The sequence below is a fragment of the Schistosoma haematobium genome, chromosome 1, assembly GCF_000699445.3.
Source record: "Schistosoma haematobium chromosome 1, whole genome shotgun sequence".
Classification (NCBI taxonomy): domain Eukaryota; kingdom Metazoa; phylum Platyhelminthes; class Trematoda; order Strigeidida; family Schistosomatidae; genus Schistosoma; species Schistosoma haematobium.
In genome coordinates, this window is record NC_067196.1 from 79,555,661 (window position 1) to 79,563,175 (window position 7,515).

Here is a 7,515-nt window from a genome sequence, read left to right on the forward strand (position 1 = left end):
ATGAAATCTTTGGCTCGTAGCTATGCTTATTGGCCGTCAATGGACAAAGATATCGAGAATAAATGCCGTAACTGTTCATCATGTATTCAAGCCGCTAAAAATCCTTCGAAATGCGAACCTCAGTGTTGGCCTATGCCCGCGGGACCCTGGGTAAGACTTCACGCAGATTTTGCCGGTCCAATCCAAGGGAAAATGTTTCTAATTATCGTAGATGCATTCACTAAATGGCCGGAAGTATACATCATGCCAAATTGTACAATGTCAGAAACGATCCGCAAGTTGTCTACCCTATTTAGCAGTTTCGGAGTACCAGAGACCTTAGTGACGGATAACGGCTCTCAGTTTGCCGCAGAATCGTTCAAACATTTCTGTAGAACAAACGGAATAAATCATCTTCGTTCTCCACCCTATCATCCACAATCAAACGGACAAGCAGAGCGCTTCGTGGACACGAGCATTACTGAAAGAGGGAGGAGAAGGGACGACTGAGCAGGTGATCACAAAATTTTTAACATCATACAGATCCACCCCAAACCCAAATGTTCAAGACAGCAAATCTCCCGCGGAAGCCATGTTTGGAAGGCGTATTCGAACCGTCTTCGATGTCATGTTGCCATCCAAATTAGTGGATGAGCGCAGTCACGGTCCAAGTATCCGAAACTTCAGTGTTGGTGACAAAGTTTACATTAAATCCTACATAGGGAAGAACCGATGGGAGCCGGGTGAAGTTGTGCAAAAACTGGGGAGAGTACTGTACAGAGTTCGAGGAGCTTTCGGGACATGTATACGTCACACAAACCAAATCCTTAAGGACAAAAGAACGGTGCAGACTCGAAGCAACCGGCCGATTTTCCCGTTAGACTTAATCTTAGACGCACCAATGCCACAAACGCCTAGGAACACTGAAAAGAAGCATTGGACGAGGAAGACGACACGAATAATGGAACGCCGTCGCAACCCAGTTATCAAACTACAAGTAGATCCCAGGAAGAAATCTTATTCGGGGGAGGTGTTGGGTCGGCTTCCGGAGAACTTCAACGGAGCCTCCAGAGGCCCAAAAGGAGCCGAAGAGTTCTAGCCAATCAGAGTGTGATGGAACGTTCAAGAATTCCAGCGTGGCGTGCTATCATTGGTCGGTAGCATAATGTAACGTTAACGGATTGGCTGAAATATGATGTTGATTTAACAGACGCCAACATCTATAAATACCCTTGATTTTCTGTACAAAAATGAACCTTGGAATAAAGTGTTTTCTCTCATTCTTGTGTCTTCTCTCTGGTGTTCAAGTCGCTGTGTAGTTCTAGACTGCGGGTTACCGAAATAGCTTAGGAATCGTATATAGCGTTCAACCTACACGACTTATCAGGAACAGGGTTCGATAGAGAATCCTGTTGGGCGGCATACGCTCCTCCACGACGGGTTTGTAGGTAACGTAGTATCTGTTATCATTATTGAGCTCAGTGTATTTGTTTTCACAACTTTCAGTGGTTCTCTCTGTATATGATGATCTAAACCCATTTGTAAGGGCAGATAATTCAATAAAATAAATGATTTTTAAGTCTTTAATACCGATGCCGACCTTGCTATTCTTACTTTCCACACTCCGAATTGAATGTTGTTGGTCCATATTCCGCACCCAATCTCGTTTGTTTATGAACTGCTTGGCATCTCTTAGAGGAACTATGCAGCTTAGATTGCATAATCGTGAGCACGTCGATCACTAATTGAACACATCTCTTCACCCGTTGATTTCAAACTTACAAATTGGTGGATTTTTGAATTTCCATATAAGAAGAGGTTTTCCGGGTTGCGTTTTCATACGCAGTGTATCCGTGAAAAATAGAATCATATCGTTCTTTCGTTTCTGGGACATTTGAACTAATTTGATCTTGAAACCGTTCTAATGCACTTGTAGATTTGTTAATCGTGTGAAAATATATGTGGCTTATGAACGTGCTACATTTCTAGTTGTGACCAATCTATGATTACTTTACAACCTTAAAGTAAGCAATTGTTTATGTCACAATATGAAGGCCAAATATAGAAACAACTTGTAGAGCCAGTGAATGTCACTAAACCCTAGCCACATCATCGACCACCATCAAGGTCTAGGACAACCGACGCCCATTAAGTAACCTCACTCCATGGACTGGTCCATGGACCAGCGGCCGCACTTTCGCTTGTACCTAGTCTAACTAACATATTTTTGTAATAAAGTTCTTTGTGTTATACGGTCTCCAATGTACCTGGATGCGCCGAAAGGATTATCCATGTCAGGTTCTGACTGGGAGGAGTGGCCTTAACGTTAGCTGTTGGTCACGACACTTCCATCTAACTCGAGTATGTCACGCCGACGATGTCATTAGGTGAAGGGGAACCTTTACTAATCAAGTTGTGGTGTGTGCTTATGATGTCAGCATATATAGGTAGTATGTATCATCGATCGAAAGTGAAATGCCTGGTGGCAGAAGGTTAATAAACCCAGAGAAAAGAGGACAAGAACAGGGAATGATCGGTGTCGAAACGAAGAAACCATGAATTCTGAGACGATTGATCAACATTTTGCAAATGAATCATTTACTGTACGGTTCTCACATTTCACCAACATGTTTTGTAAACTTGTGTTCGATTGTTCTCATTTGTGCTCTCTTTCAATAAAAAGTGAACTTATTTGTGGTCATTATCCCAGAAGCAGCTTACTAGTAACACTCAGTTCATAACAAATGTTACCATTTTCATCGTTTGATATACCATTTTGTTTTAAAAGCCAGTTGTTATTTTGCCTTATTCATAGGTAGTCACTTCGATTTATAGTGTTTAAATTCATTTTAGCATATTATTAATAATGTTGCCCACTGTTACATCCTGGATAATTTCTTCTATTGTATTTTAATTCAGATCTACGTGTATGTAAGAAAGCTTTAGTAAATCAATGTGATTCCCTATTCTGAGTCTCTGAGAAGATAGCTTTGTTTCTCAAAGGACTACGCAGAAGTCTCTGTGTTGCTTGTATGAACTGATGATTCTTTTGTACTTTGTGTGTGTCTGGTTTTGAATTCTAAATACAATACGTTCGTTTGTGCTCACTTAGTTTGGTTTGACTTCAACTACGTTATTCCGGGGATTCCTAGGTCGTATAATGATTCAAATACTTTAAATATCACAGTCCCTTAAACCTTTAGAACAGTGGGGTGTCCCTATACTGGAGAAGATGTTCTAATTGTTCGTGAATGTTTGGGTCATCTGCTTCCAATCCCCAATATGTATATTATATCACTAACTTTCATGTAATTTTCTCTTAAATTAGTTGGTCAGTGTTATATTCGGCGCGAAAATTTTCACAAAGGATTTTATCGCAAACTAACACACGCTTAAGTTACTTGCCTCAGTCGGAGAGTTTGAACCTCTTTATGAAAATTTATCACCGGTTTATCTTGCCAATGTACACTACAACATACCAACGTAATTGGGTGATATAGTAAAGCAAAGCATGTAGCATTTGTAACAAATTAGTCTTGCCCGTAAACTGGCATGCATGCAACATACTTTTATCTGATAATATAATGTTGCTGTTATGTAGGTTGTTCGTAGCATCTACATTTAAGACCATGAACTGTTTACCTTGACGGCTACTGAGTATACCAGTGTTGTTATCTTTCCAGAGTGAATAAGGAAGCTGCACGTCTCATACTGTAAATGATGTCGAACAAAGCTATTAAAGACCACGTGGAAAGTCTGACGTTAAATTGATTGATGTTACTTTTCATAATTATCAGTAAAATATTGGCTCTCAAAGCACTTTTATTACAGCACAGGATTGTGACCCCAAAGCAGCCCGGATTTTTTTATTATTTTTCTATTAATGACGGGCCTAATGGAAAGTTCTTTGGTTTATAACTGTGGTTTGGGTCAAATCTTACATGGACTACTTTTTATTCTTCACAGTTTAAGGGTGGTCCGATTTTACTACCGAAATACTGATTTCAAGCCATACGTTCCTGAAGTATGAGCGTATCTTCTTGGTGGAGAACTCATTTCTGGATTTTCATACAACCGATAAAATTTGATTTTTCGGAAAGCACTTGTCAAAATGTATCTCTCGTTAATATAAACAAGCTTCCGATGTCTGATTATACTTATCTCGCTCGTAAAGCGACTATTATCTATGTACAGGGAGTTCATTATTAAATAGTGATTGGGGTATATTTTTGCTCAGCCGAGCGGGGGAAAACAGTTAATAGTGACTTCAACTTTCTTGATCATATTATTTGTTGGCTCGAACTACCTGGCAACACTTATTGCAAATCGCAAACTGAATTTTCTAGCACATGTAACGCATTATGCATTATCGGAAGTCAGATACAAAATACTGTCGGTAATGTTACAGTTTTAGGACTATCTTCTCTTTTTTGAGGGAAGGTGTGCAGTATTATTTTTACTGACAGAATTAAAAACCTTGAACGTTTCGTCAGGTTCAATCCTGCCAACTTAGCAGCCATAGCATTTTTACAAAGAATTTATTGTTATACAGTGGCTGGGGTACACCAGTTTGCTGTAAAGCGGGAAGAAAAATAGTCAGATGTATGGATACGCTCCCGAGTACGCAGCGTTTACCAACGCTTTCATTCGAAACCTCTTATTACCTAAAGGCGATCGAATCCCAAGTCAAAGATGATGGATGCTGACATATATGTGAACTAAAAATTAGCATACTGTATACTGTAAAGTACAAGCTGATTAGTTTGTGGTGGCATTGGATGTTAACCACAATCCCCAAAGCTGAACATGAGATAACCGGGAAAATAGACTTTCAACATGTAACACCAAGAGAAGGTCAATAGTGATGGACGAGGTAACATTCATTCGGAATTAAATTCATCGAATGGAATGGCTCAGCCTTACAGGTGTGGTTATTCTAATGTGACACCGCTTTTATTCATATTGAATATGTTTTTCTATCTCCAACATAAATGTGTTCTCCATCATTTGTTGGTGATTGTTACGATGCAGTTATTTGGTGTAGACAATGATGTGACTTCCACGTAAGATCTTATAGATTAGGTAGTTACATCACGACAAATCTACAATCTTAGAATTAAGTCTATTATTAGAGCACTACTACCAACGAAGTAGACGATAATTCTACAAGTTATCATAGAAGGTACGCAGCACGAAGTACTCGAAAATGATTAGGTGCGGATGCTTGGCTGATCTTCAGCCAGAGGTGTGCTCAGTAAGACTAATAAGGTCGGAAAAACGTCGGTGACTTACAGAATTACTTATTCGAGGAGTTATATACATCTCTAGTTGAATTGAACTTAGTTAAAACTATTGTAGACATTAAATATTTGGTACTGTTAATTCTAAACTATTTTGGTGTTGTATCCGGTACAGTTGTTTATTAATAAAAAACATTTTAATTTTTTTTGTAATTTTGTTCTTCTCAAGTTCAGTTTATTTCGAACGGATAACTATTGTACTCTGATTCCATTACTTGTTGTCAACCATCATAATTGCATCTACTGTAGGCCTAGCACAAACATTCATATAAGCACAAAGGAATCAGTAGAGTAGCTTAAAAAGTGAAGAATGAAATCAACGCACAAACTAACACCTTAAATAACTATGTCTTAGGTTATGCATTAAACTGATAGATAAGATAATTTATCACAAACATGCACACAACATGGACACATACAAGAGCCATCTATATAACTGGCGAAATTAACAAGGACATGTACAAAACATGTGCATGTATGGAAAGCCCCGATTATCATTGAAGATTGTGAAGTTACTAGGAGGATAAAAAGGGTATCTAAATTATTATTATCTATTCGAGTGAGAATAAATTAACGTGGGTGTATGCAAAGTCATTACATTTCCTACATCAGAAGAGGTCCCAGATATCACTCCACCTGACATGTTAACTTGTTCATGTTTTTGTATTCTGGAACTAACAAATCGTATTGTATCGGGGTATTTCTCACCAAAAATGGGAGTGACTTATTTGAGAAACTATGTATAATTAAGGCAATAATAGGTAATAATGTACCTATCTATGCTACTAGAATATTTATTCACTTTGGGCTCACCAGTGTAGAATTATGGTCTGCTTCGTTATAAGTACTGCTCGAATAATAAACCGAATCCGAAAAATTGTAGATTTGTCATGATATAATTGCCTAATCTCTAAGATCTTACGTGGAATTCACATCATCGTCTACACTAACTCATTGCATCGTAACAATCACCAGTAAATGGTGGAGAACTCATTTATGTTGGAGATAGGAAAATATAATTAATATGAATAAAAGATATATGGCAACACTCAAGAGTGACCACTCTTGCAAGGTTGAGCCAAGCCATCCGATTCATTCGGATTAATTGAATTGATTCCTCCCGCCTTCTACATCGTTGGGTTTTTCTCCGTGTTAAATGTTGAATATCTATTTTCCCAGATGTTCCGTGTTCAGCATTGAGGATTGTGTGGTTAGGGCCCAACGCCACTACAGCCTGATCAAAATTTTTAAATTTGCTATGTCGTGACTTCGTAATCTATTGCATCTGAAGTAATAGTCACATCATCATCTATACTGGCCCGTCCTATCTTAAAAGCCACCTGGTTCTGAAGAACACAACCAAGATGGGGGTGGAGTAACATATTCAATATGATTAAATATGAGGTGATGAAGAAAGACCACACCTGAAAAGCCGACCTATGCCGTCTAAATTAAATCTTTTTGCTCCCACCATACACGATTTTAATCAAGTATTCAACGTTTAATGTAGGTCATCACAGTTACCTTATATGCGGCTTCAAAGATCGTGTGTTTGGGGACCAATACCATTACAACTGCCCAAAGTCGCTCACAAAATTTGGCTAGAACCTATTTCGAAACTAAACTTCATTGTGTTCCTCTGTTTTAAGAGGGATACCACCATCCTCGAACGCTAAGGAAGTCATTCGTACCAAATTATTAATCGCGATATTTATACTTAGAATCATTAAATATCTGACCTGCACAGTACGGAATGATCAGGAGCAGTGTAATCATAATAAGTCCTACCGTTTGCAATATCACTAATCCCAACAGGTCAATAATATGTCTTGGTGCTAAAGTGAACTTGATAGGGCGTCATTTTTGTATAGAGACAGTACAGAAAATGCGCGTGACTGTTTTCGTCGTCAAGACATGTAAAATATGGGGCTTACTATTAGGTGATGTAGTGGGCCTGTAGTGGTTTTGGTTCCTAGAAGCACGATCATTGATGCTGAACATTGAATTACTTAGAATATTTACATTCACCATGTAGCACTCGCAGGTGGCCAAAAATGATAAATGCCGGAACAAAATGGAAATTTCATGGCTCGACCATGTAGGCATGATCACTTTGCATGACTCAATCCTCTTCACATTAAACATGTTATCCTACCTCAAGACCGAATGTGTTTTCCGAAGGTGCTGAATATCAGATTACTGACTATCACTTCAGGACTAGTCAGTATAGAAGATG